At 49.1% G+C, this 21,104-nt stretch overlaps 1 protein-coding gene and 1 non-coding gene across 2 annotated transcripts in view; one reads left to right on the forward strand and one right to left on the reverse strand.

Annotated features, from left to right (window-relative positions):
• Positions 1-21,104, reverse strand: part of LOC126548494 (cytochrome P450 4V2-like) — a 365,265-nt gene that overhangs the window by 203,705 nt on the left and 140,456 nt on the right. The window lies entirely within an intron of this gene.
• Positions 20,859-20,932, forward strand: TRNAT-AGU (transfer RNA threonine (anticodon AGU)). Its single transcript has one exon. It is a non-coding gene; the product is annotated as a tRNA-Thr (tRNA).

Raw genomic sequence — 21,104 nt, forward strand, 5'->3', positions numbered from 1 at the left:
AAGTGCTAAACGTATGCAGCCTTCCGCCATTTGTAATTCGTTTAACACAAGTATGTTCAGCTGAGTGCTTTGTGAAATAAACAATTAAAAAATACATCTTTGTTTAAATTGTTTTCGCACTTTTATGCCTGCCAGCAGAACGCCAAACTATGAGCATGCGTATTTTTGCCGCTACATGTCTTTTCTTTGTCATCTCAATCTGGCGCCATGTGTGTCAGCGTTCTGTCTGTGGAACTCAGCGACAGAGAAATTATTTACCTTTACGATTAAGGCAGGCGTTGTGTCTCGAACTTTGTCTTCTATATTTCCATTAGTGTATGTTTTTTTCTGTTTTCTTCCCCTTCTAAGGTTTATAGGCCATCTTTCACGAAATAAATATTTCAGTTGGTAGCCAGCGGACAGTCTTGAGTCTTCTTCTTTTGTCCCGTTTTTAGCGCAGTTTGCTTCCAAATCATGTGTCATCTAACTGACGAACTAACGTTAATACCAGATAAGCTCTATATGGTGAGTCTTTTTTCTAGTGTTCCCTTACGCAAGCTCACTCCACGATTAGCTACCGCCGCGACGGTCGTCTCTTTATCATACCGATCGCGCAAACATGAATGGCAGGAGCCCGAGTGCCGGCAAAGGAGGAAACGCTCAGATTTAAGAGAAGGTTTAGGAATGCTGTCCCAGGGGCCGAATTCACAAAACTTTCTGCCTGTGAGTACCATTCGCCATTGGCCTGCTGCATTTGCTAATAATATGTCCAGCATCATGATTGGCTGATATCTGCTTTTACAAACAGTCCTAGCATGTTAGAACGTTTTTTGTGTATATACGTGCTCCAAACTGTCTGTTTAGCCATAGCGTCCTCCTACATAAATACTGAAGGAAACGCTATCGATTTTTGTGACAAAATTTGCACGTTTTGAGTGTGCCGACGAAACGCGGAACAAAAGCGACTGATGTTGCCTGTGGCGTGCATTATTACGGGAGTTCCAAATGGGACCTGGGAGAAAAGTTGTATTTGCTATGTTTGACGAGTAAGTTACATTTATTAACGCTAGCTTACAATTGTGTTGAACGGAATCGGTTCACTGTGTTTGAATGAAACTTTGGATTAAGTGACCGTTTTGGTTATATTAAACTAAAACCGAAGACGTCAGCTGATTGTGTGGCGCCATCTACATTTACTAGCTTGAGTTATGGCAACGCTTTATCCAACCGTGAGACACGATCGAGCCGCGCGAAAATTCCGGCCTTTGACACAGCCCCGAAGGATGAATAAAACAAACCAACATGCGGGCAACCGTTCGCGTGCGATCCCATACTTCATTCACTGTGGACATTACCACCGCGCTAATTATGGCCTAATGAATCAAGTGGCGAAATGCCTATTATGAAACGTAGAAATACACCGATTATGATGAAATACAAATTAGACAATGGTGTTTCAAAAATATGGAGATTTTGTCGGCAATCAGCCATTGTTTAGGATATCATTGGCCTTAGTGAGGTTAGAAGAACTGGTGAGGCTTATACAGTGCTGACAAGTGGCCACGTCGTCTGCGGTGGAGTACTACCAGATAAGAAGCAGTTCGGAGTAGGATTCCTAATCCATAAGGACATAGCGGGCAACATTGACGAATTCTACAGCATTAATGAGAGGGTAGCAGTTCTCGTAATAAAGCTGAATAGGAGCTATAGAATAAAGGTAGTACAAACCTACGCTCCAACCTCCAGTCACGATGAAGAAGAAATATAACAGTTTTATGAAGATGTTGAATTAGCGATGCGAAAAGTGCGAAATCAGTATACAGTAGTCATGGGCGACTTCAATGTAAAAGTGGGGGAAAAGCAGGCTGGTGAACAAGCAATTGGAACCACGGCATGGATTCTAGTAACACTCGAGGAGAGATGTTGGCAGAATTCGCGGAAAGGAATAAGCTGCGAATAATGAACACCTTTTTCAAGAAGCATTGGAACAAAAAGTGGACCTGGAAAAGCCCTCATGGTGAAACAAGAAGAACGCTTACGGACGCTTACGTAAGTATCTTGGGAAGTGTCTACAGAGATTCCACAGCTACCTTAATTCTCCACAAGAAAAGTAGGAAGATGCCTTTAAAGAAAGGGCTCAGACAAGGAGACACAATTTCTCCAATGCTATTCACTGCGTGCTTGGAAGAAGTATTCAAGCTATTAAACTGGGAACGCTTAGGAGTGAGGATCAACGGCGAATATCTCAGCAACCTTCGATTTGCAGATGACATTGTCCTGTTCAGCAGCACTGGGCACAAGTTACAACAAATGATTGAGAACCCTAACAGAGAGAGTATAAAAGTGGGGTTGAATATTAATATGCAGAAGAGCAAGATAATGATCAATAGCCGGGCAAGGGAACAAGAGTTCGGGATCGCCGGTCAGCCTCTCGAATTTGTGAAGGAGTACGTTTACCTAGGTCAATTACTCACAGGGAACCCTGATAATGAGAAGAAAATTTACAGAAGAATAAAAATGGGTTGGAAAGCATAGAGCAGACTTTGTGAGCTCCTGACTGGAAGCTTACCATTATTATTGTAAAGTAAGGTGTACAATCAATGCATTTTACCGGTGCTGACATATGGGGCAGAAACTTAGAGACTGACAAAGAAGCTCGAAAATAAGTTAGTACTAGTAGTAGTAGAAAACTTTATTTGTTACTTGGTAATGAAGTCCTAGAGGGTGGCGTTCTCATTCCAGAGCCCCATTTGCTGCTGCTATCCGGCTGGCCCGGTCAATCAGGTATCGCTGGTCGTCCAAGGTTGTGCTGGAAAGAGCGGCTTTCCACGGTGATCGGGAGGCGTTGGGTAGTTTAGGAAGGCCGTGTGGTTTGGAGCATTCCCACGTAGAATGGTAGAGGTCTGGGTGTCCTCCACAGAACGGACATGTGTCAGGATACTTGGTAGGGTAAGAAGTGTGGCGGACAGCAAGGCTGGGGAACGTATTAGTTTGGAGCTGGCGCCAAGCGGCTGCATCTGCACGGTTTAGTTTCATGCGTCGTGGAGGGAACGTTCTACGGGATAGTCTGTAGTGTTGTAGTATATGCGTGTATGTAAGTGGTATGTTTTCCACCTTGTCTGGGTTGGACTGGCCTTCCACCGGCGCCCAGAGGGTGAGGCCTCGGGCTGTTGCATGAACGTGCTCATTGCCAGGGAGAGACGCATGCGCAGGTGATCAAATTTATGAGCCATCGGGGAAATACGGCCTTGTGCGTAGTTTCGACATGCTTGCTGGGAATCTGTAAGAATATATTGTTACGGTCTCCGGAGAAGGTTAAGGGGCCGCTTTAATGATCACCAAGGCACCAATAACCGTCGAAATCGTAGGAGCAACATCGTCCTCCTCATTCTCTACTCTCGCTTCCTGGTATTTTTCTTGCAGATACCCTTTGTAACATTCCTCCTCTCCCTGACGAAGCCCTCCGGGTGAGTCACTCCTGCTTCCTGCGTGTGAACGGCTTCAGGCGGGCAACATGCGTCACCTCAGTCTTGCGTGAAGAGCGGCCATTGGAAGCGAGACGCGCAATCGTGTAGTTCACCTCGCTTAGACGATCGAGCATAACGAACGGCCTGGCATAGTCGCTGAGCAGCTTCTGGCCCAAGCCACGCGTGCGTATTGCGGATGATAAGCTGTTGAGTGTCGGAACGTGGAGGCACACGAACGCAGTAGTTCTCCCACAATATCGGCGATAAATTTGCGACCATGATCACTTATTATCACGCGAGGCGGCCTGTGTCGGAGTACGACTGAATGCTGGGAAACTGGGAAATCTGGGCTGCACTGGAGGAGAGTAGAGCTGCCGTCTCACAATACCGCGTCAGGTAGCCCGCACACACAATGATAAACCGGTTGCTTCTTGAAGAACGCGGAAACGGTCCTATCAGGTCTATACCGACTTTTTCAAAAGGGGAACTGGGGGGCTTTACTGGCTGCAGGTGACCGACTGGAGCTGAGGCAGTTCGCCTGTGGCTCTCGCACTGTGTAAAACTGGCCACATAGGTGTCAATTGTTTTGCGCATTTGAGGCCAGTAGAATCTTTCTTTGGTACGAGTAAGTGTTTGCGCCGTCCCTAAGTGACCTGAGGCCGGGTCATCGTGCGTAACGCGCGGAACAGATGTGGAAATAGACTCCGGAACCACCAGTAGAAAGCGGGCACCCGTCGTTGAGAAGTTACTCTTGTAAAGAAGACCATCTCGGACGCAAAATCGACCTGAGGCTACAGGCCCTTGTTTGATAGAGAAAAGAACCTTCAAGCTTGGGTCCTTCCGCTGCTCTGCGGAGAATTTCAAGGCGTCGGGAAAGTCAGGCGAAAGGGAAGCAATAAGGTGATCAAAGTTGTCGGCTTCACAATTCGTACGTAGTGGCATCCTAGAAAGGCACTCCGCGTCTGCGTGTCGACGGCCACTCTGGTACGAAATAGTGAACACATCCCTGTAGACGAAGGGCCCATCGCGCGAGGCGACCGGATGGGTCATGAAGGTTGAACAGCCAGCACAGAGAATGGTGATCTGTGACGATGATGACGGGCGACCATAGACGTACGAGCGAAGCCGTTGCACGGCAAATAGTACTGCTAGACATTTTTGTTCCGTTACAGTGTAGTTTCGTTCAGCTTTGCTTAAAGAACGGCTTGCGTACGCGACGATATGTTCGTTGTTCCTAGAGCGCTGAACGAGGACGACACTGATGCCGACGCTACTTGCGTCGGTGTGGATCTCTGTTGGTGACGAAGGATCGAAGTGCCGGAGGATTGACAGTGAAGTTAACAAAAACTTCAGCTGCCGAAAAGCGGCTTCACACTCAAGGGGTCCACTGAAACGAAGTATTCTTACGCAGAAGATTCGTCAAAGGGTAAGCGACATCCGCGAAACGGGGTACAAACCGCCGGAAATATTAGCAGTGCCCTACAAAGCTACGAAGATGTTTGACAGATTTAGGTTGCTCGAATGATTCAACGGCTGCCGTCTTCTGTGGGTCGGGTCTAATGCCATCCTTTTCGACGAGATGTCCTAACACCACACTTTGGCACTCGCCAAAATGGCATTTTTTGGAATTCTGCTCGAGACCAGCGTTTTCGATAGAGTCGAGTATAATAGCGAGACGAGTGCTGTACTCCTGAAATGTACGTCCAAAGATTACGACATCATCAAGGTAGCACATAGAAATCTGCCATTTCTAACTGCGCAGAATAGTATCCATGAACCTTTTGAATGTCGCCGGCGCATTGCGCAATCAGAACGGCATGACGTTGAATTCGTACAACCCGTCAAGGCGTAACGAATGCCGTTTTTGCTTGTCAGCTGGGTGCATCAGAATTTGCCAATAACCTGCTCTCAGATCGACGGAAGAAAAGTAGAAAGCGGAATGCAGACAGTCGATGGCCTCATCAATACGGGGCAGCGGATAAACGTCTTTCTTGGTAACGGAATTCAGTCAGTGGTAATCAACGCAGAATCTCCACGTACCATATTTCTTCTTCACAAGAATGACGGGAGCAGCCCAGGGATTTGCTGATTCTTCAATTACTCCCTTTCCTAGCATCTCTTGCACTTGCTCGTTGATGATGCTGCGCTCTGACGGTGTCTTTCTGTAAGGTTTCTGCCGTATGGGATGCGCCGAAGCAGTGTTGATCCGATGACGTATTCGAGACGCTGGAATGGGAGGCATTTTATTGCTTTTCGAAAAGTCGAACACTTTTGAGTGCTTGGAGAGGACGCCCAGGAGTGTATGACGTTCGCTTTGACTAAGTGACATGCTGATCATTTCTAGAAGTTGGGAATCTTTTGAACCTTGAGAATCTAGATCTTCATTCTCGCCTGTAGCAGCAACAAGCGCAACCAGCGTCGTAGAGGATTCGAGTTTGAATACAGCGAGTTTCATGCCACGAGGCAACACTGCAGGCTCCATTGAACTGTTAATTGTCCACACACTTGCGCGTCCATCGACTACAGACACCACGCAATGGGGAACTAAAATGTTCTTTTTTTTCACACAAGTCAATTGAATCGGTTCCAGAGTGGCATCGAACATGGCAAGATCGTTACTAGAAGAGGTTACTGGAAGGCACAAAGCAGAAAATGCAGGAACGACCGTGTCCTCGGAGACGACAAAGATGCATTCATCCCGTGATGAATTCTCATACAGCGCAGCTGGGAAACTACAGCGGACGGAAAGGTGCCCACTTCTACAGTCAACAGTTTCCCCACACTCCCGCAAAAAAAATCGATTCCAAAGACGACCCGGAGGCCTTCGCGGAAGAGATCGTGCAGACGCACATCGCTCGACCGGAAGGGCAGAGTCACACAGACTGCCGCAGGGCTGCCAACGAGGAGCTGGACGCGGACGTTGCCGCGCAGAAAATTAGAACGGTCCTCCAGTTATTGAAGACCAAATCGGAGCCCGGTCCTGACAGGATCACCAACAAAATCCTGATTGATTGATTGATTGATTAGTAGAGTTTATTGGCGCAAGGGCCAGATGTGGCCAAAGAGCGCCAAGTCGATGATCCGTGCTTGTCAATGTTATGTGAGTGTTGATTGTGGGAAGTATATGATACACGGCTGCATAGTGGCCTAAAATATTCGGTAAAAGATGGAAAATATACATATGGTGCAATGTGGCTGTAAAAGGGCCTAAAATTTATTCGCTCTGAAGTGCGTAAAATACAAGTATAAAAAAAATGACAGTGACTGATGGTGTCTGCGATGAAAATAGATGTTTCGCGAGATATGGATGATCAGTAAAATATGTGATGGCTGTAGCATTAGTGCCTCAGCAAGGCCTTGAAAGCAAGGGCTGGGAGGCACGTGCTTTTGAAAATGGTTTCATTGCAGCTACGACCTCCGGGTGGAGGCCGTGCTACAAGTAGCCTGGCCAAATTACACTTAAGGTGTCAGTTTCAGTTAAAAAGTTTAATACTGATTGAAAAGTAAAAAGGGGTTCATTGCTGAGAAAGAATGCTGGGTGTAATGGTATGTGTTGCAGATAAGCGGAGGGGAAGTACTTTTTCCTTTCTGCCTCTATTTCACTGCATTGGATAAGAACATGAATAACTGTAAGCCTGTTGCCACATTTGGTACATGTCGGAGGTTCGCTTCCCGTCAAAAGGTAGGAGTGAGTGGCGTACGTATGTCCTATTCTTAATCTACACAGAAGTACTTCCTTATGTCTTGCTGTTCTTTCAGTTATCCAGTTCCCTAATTTTGGTTTGATAACGTGTAGCTTATTCAATATTGCATTATCCCATTGATCTTGCCAGTACATCCTCAGTTTATGGCGTAAGAAGGGCTTAAGTTCTGTTGCTGCTATGGGTCTATTCACATCCGTTTCATTAAAGACGACTGACGTTGCACTTTCGTCAGCAGCTACATTGCCTTTTATGCCCCTATGGCCAGGTACCCAACATAGGACGATGTTTTGGTTGTACAATAATGCTAGGCATAGTTGTGTGTACAGTTCATTAAAAACAGGGTTCTTATGTTTTCGAAAACTCATTAAGGCCCTTATTACGCTTAACGAATCTGTGAAAATGATGGCCTTATTCAGATTTGTTTGTCTGATGTGCTTTACAGCTGAGAGTATTGCGTACGCTTCAGCCATAAAAATACTTGTGTTAGGATTTAGAGTACCGGAGGTGGAAAAAACTGGCCCATGAGCTGCATATGCGACACCAGCAGATGACTTGGAAGCATCTGTGTAAAACTCGGCGCAGCAGTACTTCGCTTGGATTTCGAGGAAGTGTGATAGTATGTGTGCCTCAGGTGCATGTTTCGTTATTGCAACAAAAGAGATATCGCACTGCATGGTCTGCCATTCCCAAGGCGGTGGAAGGCGAGTGGGAGGCATTAGAATATTTTCTGGGAAGTGTATGTCTGTTTTTTCTGCCATTGCTTCCAAGCGCAGGCTCAAAGGAGTTCTAATAAGTGGGCGGTTACGGTAAAGTCTGGCAGCGGAGAGGTCGCTAACGATGGAATGGCATGGATGTTCGGTGTCTGATTTTACCTTAGTGTAGTATGATAAACTTAGGAATGTTCTGCGTAGATGTAAGGACCATTCGTTGGACTCAACATAAAGACTTTCAACAGGGCTCGTTCTAAAGGCGCCTGTTGCCAGTCGTATACCGAGGTTGTGGACTGGGTCAAGAATCTTTAGCGCAGTCTCTGTTGCGGAGTGGTACACCACGGCTCCGTAGTCGAGGCGTGATTGTACGAGACTCTTATACAGGCTAAGCAGACACTTCCTGTCACTGCCCCAAGTTGTTAGAGAGAGCAGCTTGAGGAGGTTCATGGTCTTCAGGCACTTTTCTTTAAGATATTTTAGGTGTGGAATGAAGTTGAGTTTTGTGTCCAGGATAACACCTAAGAATTTGTGTTCAAGGCTGACGGTTAGTCTTTCTCCCTTAAGGTTAATATCTGGTTCTGGAAGTACACCTCTCTTGTTTGAGAACAGGACACATGTGCTTTTTTGAGGGTTCAATCTAAAACCATTCTCATCAGCCCACTTTTAGAATCTATTCAAGCCAAGCTGTAGCTGTCTCTCGCAAATGCTAAGGTTACACGACCTGAACCCTATCTGAACATCGTCCACATAGACTGAGTAGAAGAGCGTGCGTGGTAATATGGTGTGTAGGGAGTTCATTTTAACAATAAATAGCGTACAGCTCAGTACTCCACCCTGCGGTACACCTGTTTCCTGTAAGAATGGTCGAGATTGCACGTTGCCAACTCTAACACGAAATGTCCTGTCAGAGAGATAGCTTTCAGTTATTCTCAGCAAGTTGCCGCGAATACCCATTGCAGAAAGATCACGAAGGATCCCGAAGCGCCACGTAGTATCATACGCCTTCTCCAAGTCAAGAAATACTGATAATACAAGCTGTTTGTGGACAAATGCATCCCTGATGTACATTTCCATGCGCACAAGCTGATCTGTCGTCGATCTGCCTTCTCTGAAACCACATTGATATGGGTCTAACTTCTTGTTTATTTCTAGATAGTGGACCAGGCGACTGTTTACTATCTTCTCAAAAACTTTGCATAAGCAGCTCGTCAATGCTATAGGCCTATAACTATTTGCCAGAGAAGGGTCCTTACCCTGTTTCAAAATAGGAATTATGATGGCCTCTTTCCAAGCAGAGGGAATGTGGCCGGAAGACCATATAGAATTGTAGAGACAAAGAAGGGTTTTTTGTGATTCAGACGGCAGGTGTTTTAGCATTTCATATAGGATGCGGTCAGAACCTGGGGCAGATTTGTTGCAGCTATTTAGTGCTGCCTGAAGTTCCGCCATGGATAAAGGTCTATTGTATGCCTCGCATTTTGTGCTTTTCCGTTCTAATGGTTGTCTTTCTATTTGCCTTTTGTATCTTTGGAATGTTTCAGAGTAGTGCGACGAGCTGGAAATCTGTTCGAAATGTGCGCCAAGAAAGTTCGCCTGATCTTCCATGCTGTCGCCTTGAGTATTTACCAGAGGCAGCGAGTAAGGCTGTCGACCGTTTATTCTCTTCACTCTATTCCAAACCTTTGTTTCATCAGTGTATGAGTTAATGCCCGATATATACTTTCTCCAACTTTCTCTTCTAGCTTGTCACCGCGTTCTCCGACCCTGGGATTTGACCTGTTTGAAATTGACAAGATTTTCTGCCGTCGGAGAATCCCGAAGTAAAGCCCATGCCTTGTTCTGTTTCTTACGCGCTATTCGACAGTCATCGTTCCACCACGGAAGACGGCGTTTTGTGGACAATCCACTTGTTACAGGGATACATTTGGAGGAGGCGTCAAGGAGAAAAACCGTAAAATATTTAACTGCAGCTTCTATGCTTAGAGCACACATGTCGTCCCAGGATAAAGAAGCAAGCTTTTTGAATTTTTCCCAGTCAGCTGAGTCAGTTCTCCAGCGAGGTAATTGTGGAAGGCATTCATTAGCCATTGGTGTGCTTAGAACTACAGGGAAATGATCACTCCCGTATGGGTTTTTAAGAACTTTCCATTTAAAGTAAGGTAGAAGGGTAGGAGATGCAATGCTAAGATCTATTGAGGAGTATGTTTTGTTTGCTATGTTATAATACGTGGGCTCCTTCTCATTCAAAAGACATGCACCTGAAGAAAAAAGGAACTGTTCAATCAAGCGACCTCTCGCGTCACAGCGCGAGTCGCCCCATAGGTTGCTGTGCGCATTTAAATCTCCAAGCACAAGATATGGCTCAGGCAGCTGATCTATTAATGTTTGGAATTCTTGTTTGTGAAGCTGAAAATGCGGCGGTATATACAGGGAACAGATGGTTATCAGTTTACTTAAAAGTACAGCTCGAATGGCCACTAAGGGGCGTTTGTAGCTGTAAGTGTTGACAGGCTATAGATTTGTCTGCTATGATGGCTACACCGCCTGATGATGCGAGAGCATCATCGCGATCCTTCCGAAAAATAACATAGTGACGAAGGAAGTGTTTATGTTTAGATTTCAAGTGAGTCTCTTGGACACACAGCACTTTTGGAGTTAGTTCATTAAGGATTTCTTGGATATCATCGAGGTTGCAAAGGAGGCCTCTGATATTCCACTGAATAATTAGTGTATCCATATTAAAATAAATGTTGTGCTATGTGTCGAAGAGAATGTACATCGTTTAGGTTACAGAGCCCTTTTGGGGTCCTGTAATTGGAATTTTGTCTTTCCTGGAGCGGTCGAGAAAATCGCGCCGCTCCTTAGGCGTCAGCTGCGCCTTCTGACTGGGTGTTGTGCCCATGGCCTCTTGAGAGGCACTGGACACGTGCTCTTGCGAGCGGTGTGTTTTCCATGGAGGCCTTGTCTTGGAAGACAAGGCCTTGGAGCCCACCGTGCTGGTGGTTGATGGGCTTGTGTTGACCTCTGAGCTGTGCTGACTGGTGCCAGCACTAGCAGGGGCCTCCGCTGGAGTCAAATTCGGGAGAGGTAGGGCAGCCATCGCTGCTCCCACCGTGGGGGCGGGTGGCGTTGCCACACGCTCGCTATGCGTCGCGCTGGCGTCCGCCAAGTGCCGTTGTGGTACTGCCCCCCGACGTACCACTTCGGCGAAAGATGTGCTCTGTGCAAATGTTGGTGCAATGCGTTGTCGTGCTTCTCTGAAAGTTATGTTTTCTTTTACCTTTATCGTAATTATTTCTTTTTCTTTTTTCCAGACCGCGCATGATCGAGAATATGCAGGGTGGCCACCGTTACAATTGCTACAATGGGGCTCAGCCTTACAGTCATCTGCGGAGTGATCATTGATGCCGCATTTTGCACATGTTAGCCGCCCTCGGCAGCTCTGGGAAGCGTGGCCAAACCTCTGGCATTTAAAACAGCGTCGCGGGTTGGGGATATACGGTCGTACTCTGATTTTGATGTATCCAGTTTCTATGGTCTCTGGTAACGTGCTAGAGCCAAAGGTAACTATGAGGTGTTTAGTTGGCAGCTCCTTATTGTCCCGTCTGATCTTTATTCTTTGTACGTTTATTACATTTTCATCCTTCCATCCTTCCAGGAGTTCTTCTTCGGTCAAATCCATCAAGTCAATGTCAGAAATTACGCCTTTGGCCGTATTCATGGTTCGGTGTGCTGTTACACTGACGGGGATGTCTCCAAGTTGTACAAGGTTCGTTAGCTTGTCGTGTTGTGCTTTGTCTTTCAATTCGAGTAACAAGTCGCCACTGGCCAGCTTGGTGATTTTATAGCCGCCTCCAATGGTCTCTGTGAGATACTTCGCCACAATGAATGGTGAAATCGTTCTTGCCTTCTTGTCAGGTTTTTCACTGTGTACAACGTGAAATTTCGGGAAAGTCTGAGTGGGTTTGAGAGAAAACTGGAATGTAGCATCGGTGCGCCCCCTTTTAGAGGGACGATCGGTTGAAAAAGGGTTGGAAGTTCCCATGAAATATGTTTAGTATTCAGCGACGATGTCAGTCACCCACCACCGAGTCCAACAAGGGGACAAGGCTGGGTATGTGGTGAAACAAGCCCTGCCATGCCAACTGTACGTCGTCGCTATAACCACATATGTTATAACCAAGGTAGGTCATACCACACCAGGTTAACCCTCGCCGCCAGGAATGTTGGAAGTTATCAGAAGAAAAAGAAGACAGGAAAGACTAAAAGGGAGAGGGAAAGACGAAGATGTGCGGAGAGAGAGACAGGAAAAGGCGACTGCCGATTTCCCCCAGGTGGGTCAGCCTGGAGGTGCCGTCTATGTGAAGCCGAGGCCGAAGAGGTGTGTTGCCTCCGCCGGGGGGCCTTAATGGTCCAAACACCCAGCATCGGCTCAACCGCCAGGATCCCCTTTTCCCCAGACACGGCGAAGCCGCGCACGGCTACACGCGGGAGGGTCCAACCCTCGTGTGCTCGGGTCCGTGGTGTCGCAACACACCAAACGCCTGCTGACGCAGACGCCCCTGCGGGGACCAACAAAATCCTGACGAACCTGAACGATGACGCCATCGAGAAGCTCTGCGAGTACATCAACGCGTTATGGAAGGAGGGCCAAGTTCCGCGAGAGTGGAAGACCGCCGGAAGTTATACTCATACCAATTAAGCCGGGCAAACCGCTAGAGGTCCGAAACATGAGGCTGATCTCCGTAACATCCTGCATCGGGAAAGTGATGGAGCATGCCTGCCTCAACAGGGTGACAGTGCTCCTCGGGAAGCAGGCCGCCTTCGGCACCCACATCATCGGTTTCCGGAGGACACTTTCCACGCAGGACGCCATGCTGCAGATCAAGGAACAGGTCGTGAACGCTCCGAACATGCGCGTGCGCGCCCTGCTCGGGCTGGACCTCAAGAGCGCCTTCGACACAGTGAAGCACATGGCCATACTGGACAAGATCAGCCGACTCGACCTCGGGGCGAGGTTCCATCGATATGTCAGCAGATTCCTGAATGGGCGCGAGGCGACGGTCAAGATGGACGGCGCACCGCCACGAATGGTCCTAATGGGTGGTGCGGGAACACCGCAGGGCTCCGTACTCTCCCCCACGCTTTTCAACCTCATCATGATCGGCCTGCCGGAGCGTCTTGACGCGATAGAGGGCCTCAATCACACGATCTACGCAGATGACGTGACGGTGTGGACCACGGAGAACACGAGCGTCGGCGAAATGCAAGACCGGCTGCAGCGGGCCGTCCGGGAGGTAGAGCGGCACCTCGAAGACACGGGACTCGTCTGCTCACCCGACAAGTAGGAGCTCCTGCTCCACAGACCGCGCAAGAAAGGACCCCTCCCGCAGGGCGTGCTAGACGCCCGTCGTTTGGGCGTCCGCGTCACGACGAGGGAGGGGACCCGAATATCGACGGTGTCCAAGTTTCGAGTGCTCGGCCTGTGGGTGGAAGAGAATGGTGCCACGCATGAGCTGGTTGCCCGACTGCAGAAGAAAGTGACCACCGCCGCACACCTCGTGCGGCGGGTTGCGAACAAGAGGAAAAGAATGAAGGAACACAACGTTACGAGGCTGTTACGGGCGTACGCGCTGAGCCACATAGCGGACGTCGCCACGTACGCCGACTGGAACAGGAGCGAAACGGACAAGCTGAACGTGGCAATCCGCAAGGCGTTCAAGCCCTGGGAGTACCCCAGTACACGCCAACCCACAGGCTCCTCGAGCTGGGCGTACGCAACACGCTCGAGGAGATCGCCGAGATGCAGAGAATCGCGCAGCTGGAGAGGCTGTCGAGCACCAGAACGGGAAGACAAATCCTAGACCTACTCGGGATTCGATATCACGAGGCGCGGGGACTGAAAGAAACACTGCTACCGGAAGTCAGGGACGCCATACAGACGGAAAACATGTCGAAGAACATGCACCCGGTGCATGACGTGCAAAGACGTAAACGCAGGGCGGTAACAATCCTTCAGAAGCACGGAAGACGAGAAGGCGTCCTCTTCGTCGATGCAGCCAGGTACCCGCGGTCAGCCGGTGACTGTGATGGCGACGAGGGACGTCGACCACCACCGCTGTTGCAACGGAATGTGCGAGACGAACCGGAGTTACCAACACCACCATCACTACTACTACTACGAGAAAAACGGCAGCAGCAACAGCGGCAACATCGACACGGCCGGCCGACGGCGGCGGCGCCCGCCTTCTCCATGGCAGTCGTAGAAACGAAGGGGAGGATCCGACTCACGGCATCAGCGAGGCTGCCGTAGGCCGAAGCAGCGGAGGAGATGGCCATGTCCCTTGCGGTACTCCACGGAGGTGCGGAGGATAGCCCGATCATTAGCGACTCCAAATCAGCGATTCGGAGCTACACCAAAGGTTGGGTGTCCGCGGAGGTGGTGCGCATGCTCAACGCCATGCAGGGCCGGGGACTTCGGGTCCGGCACGATTACAAACAACTCCCTCAAGTAGTTCCCCGTGCACGTCGGGGAGATTAGCACTAACAACAACAACAAGTTGAGTTGAGTTGAGTTGAGTTGTTGTAGGCTACTGGTGGGATTAGCCTTGCAGTTGCTGCCGGCAATTGCTCCACCGTAGCGACACTTAAAATAAATAAATCACATAATCAGACACAGTCCTCAGAAAATACAAATGGTCACTCCTCAGTTCACCATGTGGAGGCCAAATCTGTGTCCTGTAGGTAATTTAAAAGAAGGCGAGAGACCTCCTTCCTACACAACCGGTTCCCGCGCGGGAAAACAATGTCTTGAAAAGAGCTGTGAGGAACTCCTGTCTTCTTGAGGGACCCGAACAACAACAACATCCGCGACAACAATGACAACAACAATACTAACGGCCGAAGACACACCGACACCCCGCCCAACCACCACGAGCGCACCCACCTCGTTGCGAGGCAGCTTACCCGCCGCGACGCGGTCACCTAGAGGGCAGCCGCTGCCGTTGTTGTGCGGGACCCCAGCGGAGGAGTGACGGCGACGGCCGCGGCCACCCCGTCCGGCGCCGCCGCTGTCGTTACCAACACAATCCAAATCGCGGCGGACGGAGCTGGGGATCACGTGGACGCCGATCGCTATGTCGAGGAGTTTCCGGCAACGTCCGAGAGGTGCTTGGTCACTACAGGAAGGAATGAAGGAAATATACACAACCCCACGCTGGACAGGTCCCAGGCGGTCGACCTGAGACGGTTGCAGACAGGCACTTTCACCAACCCCTACCACCTGCACCGCCTGTGGCCCGCGCTGCACCCGTCGCCCGGCTGCCCGTGGCGCGAGCACGAACGGGCCGATATGGCCCATGTGCTTTTGGAATACCAACGCCTTGAGGAAGAAGGACCAGGAGGAAAGGGAAAAACAACAGCAGGACCCTCTGAAGCGGGGCGCCTCGCTGAGCGATGGCAAGCCGCCCTCCTCAGCGAGGCACCCGAAGACCAGGAGTGGGCCGTCCAGCGGGCCAGGGCCGTTGCCGAGGATCTCGGAAGATTTTTCTCTGGCGATGGACCCCTGGCAGCCTAGCCCCGGGTACCAACAGCAATAACCGTTGGACAAATAAAGTTTATTCATATCCTATCCTATCCCAGAATAACGTCATGTGACCCGCCGTGGTTGCTCAGTGGCTATGGTGTTGGGCTGCTGACCACGAGGTCGCGGGATCGAATCCCGGCCACGGCGGCCGCATTTCGATGTGGGCGAAATGCGAAAACACCCGTGTACTTATTTACGTGCACGTTAAAGAACCCCAGGTGGTCGAAATTTCCGGAGTCCCCCACTACGGCGTGCCTCATAATCAGAAAGTGGTTTTGGCACGTAAAACCCCACAATTAAAATTTTTATAATGTCATGCGTGGATCGTGTAATAACCGCGAATTCTGTGGGAAACACTTTGCCACACAAAGACACATCCGCAGTAGACTCCCACAGGACACAACGCATCACCACTCACACCGCAGAATGTCGCACCATGGCTTAAAGAAAACTTCACTTTCAGTCCAAGAAGCTTCTTAATATTGACACTCATCACAGATATTGTCGCGCCTGTATCCACAAGTGCCATGGTAGGTACGCCATCAACAAGTACATGAACTTTGTTCTTCAGCATAAACACTGATGCGGGTATATCTATCGATAGTGCGTGGTATCTTGCGGCCTCACCCCCATTGGCCACACCGACTAGTTTTCCGGTAATGGTGACAGCGTGCGTCGCCGCGGCGATGGGGATCGTGGAGCACGGGGAGCTCGTGGCGGCGTTAAGCTTCTATCATAAGCTAGCGAGGGGTAGCGTAAACCGGGAGGTGCGCGTGGTGGCCATGACGTAGAGAACGGGCGGTCGGAAGACTGGGAAGACATGTGCAAGGGCTCTCGCTGGTTTGAAGGGCGGTAGTTACAAAAGCGCGAGATGTGACCCGGGACGTCACAGCTGTAGCACACTGGAAGGGGTCGAGACACCTGCGGCAGCTCAGAGTAGCCAGGCCTCTCAGGAGGAATTGAATGGTAGTATCGCTCTAAGACGGCGTTCGTAATTGTAGGGTGGTCGATATGAGTGCCCAGATCCCAATGTTCCTTGGCATTCATCGACGACATCTGCTGCATTAACTGATGGCTGCCATGGGTCCGGAGCGGCCGGCGTTCGCGTGCGTTCTCTTTCTGTTCCATAGCCGTCCTGAAAGCCCCCGGGGCAATGAGAGATTTTCTGACATCGAAGCAATTCTTCTGTTACAATCTGCCGTATTGTGGACGAGAGGTCAATAGGCGGCATTGTATCGACACTGGCCACTGTTGGGACGTTCAACAGACGGCCAAATTTCAGAGTTATCCGTCGCATGTTCAGCGTTTCAAATGTGCGACAGTGCTGCATTACCTCGGACACGGAATTCGGGTTTTCTTTTCCAATCAGGAAATTGTACACGTCCTCGGCTCGTTCCCTTAAGAACGTGTCCAACCTTGTCCTCATCAGGCATCCTGGGATTCACTATACTGCACAACTTCAAAATTTCTTCTATATATGTGGTACATGTCTCCCCTGGAATCTGTGCCCTCTGAGCCAATGTCTATTCCGCTCGCTTTTTCTTCGCGCTAAAATCGCCGAAGCACTTCTGCACTTCCACAGCAAAACGTTCTTAAGTTGTGAACATTTCCTCGTGGTTTTAATACCACATGAGAGCGATGTTAGCGAAAACACAACATGACTGAGCTGCGCTGCCGAGTCCCAGCCGTTGCTTCTGCTCACCCGCTTGTAGTTCTTGAGCCACTCATCGACGTCTTCTCCTGAGGTCCCGCCGAAGTTCAGCAGCACTCGATAGTATGGCAAGGAACCCATAGGAGTTGACCCCACCACATCAGTGGTCTGGACTTGGGATATCATTTCGATCGGCGAAGGTGGAATCCCGGCAAGGTGGCGGCTGCGGTGAAGTCCAGGGAGTAGAGCTTCCGTCACTGGGTTCGTATTCGCCTTACCCCGCACCTCCACCAATCTGTTACGGTCTCCGGAGATGGCTAAGGGGCCGCTTTAATGATCACCAAAGCACAAATAACCGTCTAAATCGTAGGAGCAAGGTCATCCTCCTCTTTCGCTACTCTCGCTTCCTGCGTATTTTTCTTGCAGAGACCTTTGTAACAATATAATATCTTATCTTGGGGTTGAGCGCTGATGGCGGGAGCTATGGCACATTCTTCCGCTTCCGTGCAGTTGTCGGTCCGTATTGTGGCTGGTATACTGTTTCGGCCCTCCCGTCGGCCACCGCTACCACTTCAGCTGCAATGTCGGGGTAACACGCGGCGTCTGTATAGAAGGTGTCGCGGTCGTTGCCGTATGCTCTTTGCAGTGCCATTGCACGTGCAGTGCGCCTGCCTTTATGGTGTTCTGGGTGTATATTCCGAGGAATGGGGGCCACTGTAATGTTTTCTCTGATGTTTGGTGCAATTGACAGGGGCTCACGTGGGGCAAACTCTGATGTTAAGGACCGCGCAAAGAGCGATGGAACGAAGAATGTTAGGCATTGCGTTAAGGGACAGGACAAGAGAGGTATGGATCAGACAGCAAACAGGGATAGCCGATAATCTAATTGGCATTAAGATAAATGGAGCTGGACAGGTCATGTAATGCGTAGGTTAGATAACCGGTGGAGCGTTAGGGTTACGGAATGGTTGCCAAGAGAAGGGAAGCGCAGTCGAGGACGGCAGAAAACTAGGTGGGGTGTCGAAATTAAGAAATTCGCAGGCGCTAGCTGGAATCGGTTGGCGCAGGACAGGGGTAATTGGAGATCGCAGGGAGACGCCTTCGTCCTGCAGTGTACATAAAAGATGATGATGTTGGCGCTCTTTGGCCATACCTGGCCCTTGCGCCAATAAACACCACACATTCAAAAGAAGAAGAAGAAGAAGATGATGACGGTGATAATGATAATGATAATGATAATGATAATAATAATGATGATGATGATGATGGTGGTGGTGGTGGTGGTGGTGGTGGTGGTGGTGGTGGTGGTGGTGGAACATCAGCCAGCAGTCAAAGGCAGGTCAGCCAGCAGTCAAAGGCAGGTCTCCTTGTCTAAACGCTGGCTCCGAGTCCTGTTTGTCCTGTTGAAATGCTCTTTTACGCGGCTTTATTGTCACAGGGGAAGTAAACTGAATATCAGGCAAAATTCTACCATATAGCTATGAAATGTGTGTGCCGTTTGGTCATTTCAAGACGCGGGCGAGGATACATACGTGCGTTTGCGAGCAATGCAGCCACGTGCTTTGTACGCTGCAGATATCAGCAGAAGTATAGCCCACTTTTCAGGACAAGCCATGTCAGCTATACTGAGTGATGCTCCTCTTCGCCATCTCTCATCGCTGTGCGAATCTATGGCTCCTGGACACTAGGCCCGTGATTGTACTTTCTAATAGCCATAAATCGATTCGTGAAGTAACTTAGCATGAATGGTTACCGATGACTTCCGTTGGTTTCGCTTCTCATTCGTGCATATTTCCGCTAGTGCAATCCAGAATCCCGCTATACTAGGTGCGCTCGTTCACAAGTATTACCGGGTGGCTATCATTTTTATGACGACGCAGTTACATAACGCGAGACCCACTTACATAACATCAGCACCAGAAGGGGCATTAATAACACGTACTACTATATAGGCTAGTTGGTTCAATCCTTGCCATTTGTATGGTGCTAACGAGAACAACATCGCAGCGCCAAAGCTCCCTTTCGCGCTAGTCCTATACCTTCTTCGTTGAGGCGTCCTCGAAAGCGCCATACGAATTGTAACGTAAGTCATATGGCTATAGCTGAAAAAGCTCGCCTTTCGTAAGGAGGCACTGATCTGGCTGCTGAAAGTTTCCCCAATATATATGTTGGCCAGTTGCCTCTTAGGTTTCATCGGTGTTGTTGCATTTCTGTTCTCGCGCTACAAGCGCTCTCGGATGTGAATTTTTTATGTCACGATTGTTGCATATTTAGTAAGACATGCCAACCTTATCGGATTGATTTGTATGCATGCAACAACTTCTGGAACCGGCCGACCTTGTGGTTATTACCACATCACAACCATGGGCCGGTCGGTCTAGAATGTGGATGACGCGGCTATTAGTGTAGGGGACCGCGAATGTCAACCAGGCATTCGATTCGACGACCGACGATATATTTGTGCTTGCAGTTACGGCCGTAGTATAGTTTTTAAGGCACGATTAAGTTCGCCCAATAAACAGTTTGGCATCTGATCTCGAGTCACCCTGCTTCCCTGCCTCATCGCCTGCGCAGCCTCACAACCACGTGACAGTACGCCGGGCTGTTCCCTAACCCAGAGTTTTTCGTTTCTATACTTACTGTTGCTGCTTAAGCATGTTTATGAAATCTGCTTTATTGCCGGGCCCCTTTGTCTGTTTTCCATATCACATCATGTTGTCATCCTTTGCTCACTGCACAATCTATTGTTTGTGGAGAAGCCGGCGGCACAAGAGTTGCCAACATCTCCAATGTCATCAGAATAAGCCACTCGCACACAGAGGATATTCGGCCCGACCTGTTGCAACCTGGCTATAGTGCAAACTTTATTCGTGCCTTCATTTTTTAAATCAATTTTCATTGCAGAAATAATCTCAAATAAAAAGTAAAAATAAATGTTTGAAACGTTACAGTTCTTGTCACCACTCTGAAATTATCAAACTTTAAAAGAACCATTCATGATACTGCCTGAGGAAGAAAGTGTTGTTTAGAAGGTAGCTCCCAATTCAGGGCTCGTGTTCCCAAAAACGTTCTTGCGCAATTGTTCGTAAGAGAAAAGTTTCAACCAATTCTGATGTTTGGACATATTATTAGCAAAGGCGGCGAGCCATTGATAAAGAGCTGTTGGGAACGAGAAGCTTTGTGAATAAGGCCCCAGATACATTATTTTTTTGCAGTAACTCACTCAACGGGCATAAGGTAGGTTTCTAATATCTGACAGCTTCAAAGCACACCTGCCTTGAGCCTCAGCAACTTTCGTCGACCTACCAGAGGGTGTATATACAGAAAATTGCGTGGTTGAAATTTTTTTTACATTGGAGCTGCAGTTCTTAATTTAAAGAGACAATAAAGACGAAGGAGAACAGTAGTTCCAGCAGCCGTGATGTCGGCAGCAACCTGTAAGCATCCACTATACGTCTTGGGATTTCGCAAGAGGCCACGGCGATTGCACACGGCTCTGGTGCCCCTTTAGGCGGTAGTTTCTCGTTCTCGGAAACTCTCTCTCTCTCTCTCTCTCTCTCTCTCTGTTTATTACCACATTACACCGTCGAACAGGCGTGGCTCTTGGCAACGTGCCCCCTCCTGCTCGAATAACCCTACTCGCCTTCAGCGTACTTTCAGTTCGACTACGAATGTGCCGTGAAATGAAAACAAATGAAGAGAGAAACCGGATCAGCAGCCAAATATACGCCAAATGAGGTGCACCCGGCAGACGCTTCCGTCGGCGCCGTGGCTTAGTTGGTTAAAGCGCCTGTCTAGTAAACAGGAGATCGTGAGTTCGAATCTCACCGGTGCCTTTACTGTGCGGAGACCGTCCGCGTTCATTTTATTTGCTCAGCCGCCGTGCCAGCTACACTTGCATTATTTTATTGCTCGACCACCTTGTAAGCTACGCTTGCAGCCGCGGCTCGAAGTAAGCATCATGTTCAGCTTTAGCATTTCTTTATATGTTGAGGTAATCCCGAATAT

This window comes from Dermacentor andersoni, chromosome 1 (genome assembly GCF_023375885.2).
Source record: "Dermacentor andersoni chromosome 1, qqDerAnde1_hic_scaffold, whole genome shotgun sequence".
Taxonomy (NCBI): domain Eukaryota; kingdom Metazoa; phylum Arthropoda; class Arachnida; order Ixodida; family Ixodidae; genus Dermacentor; species Dermacentor andersoni.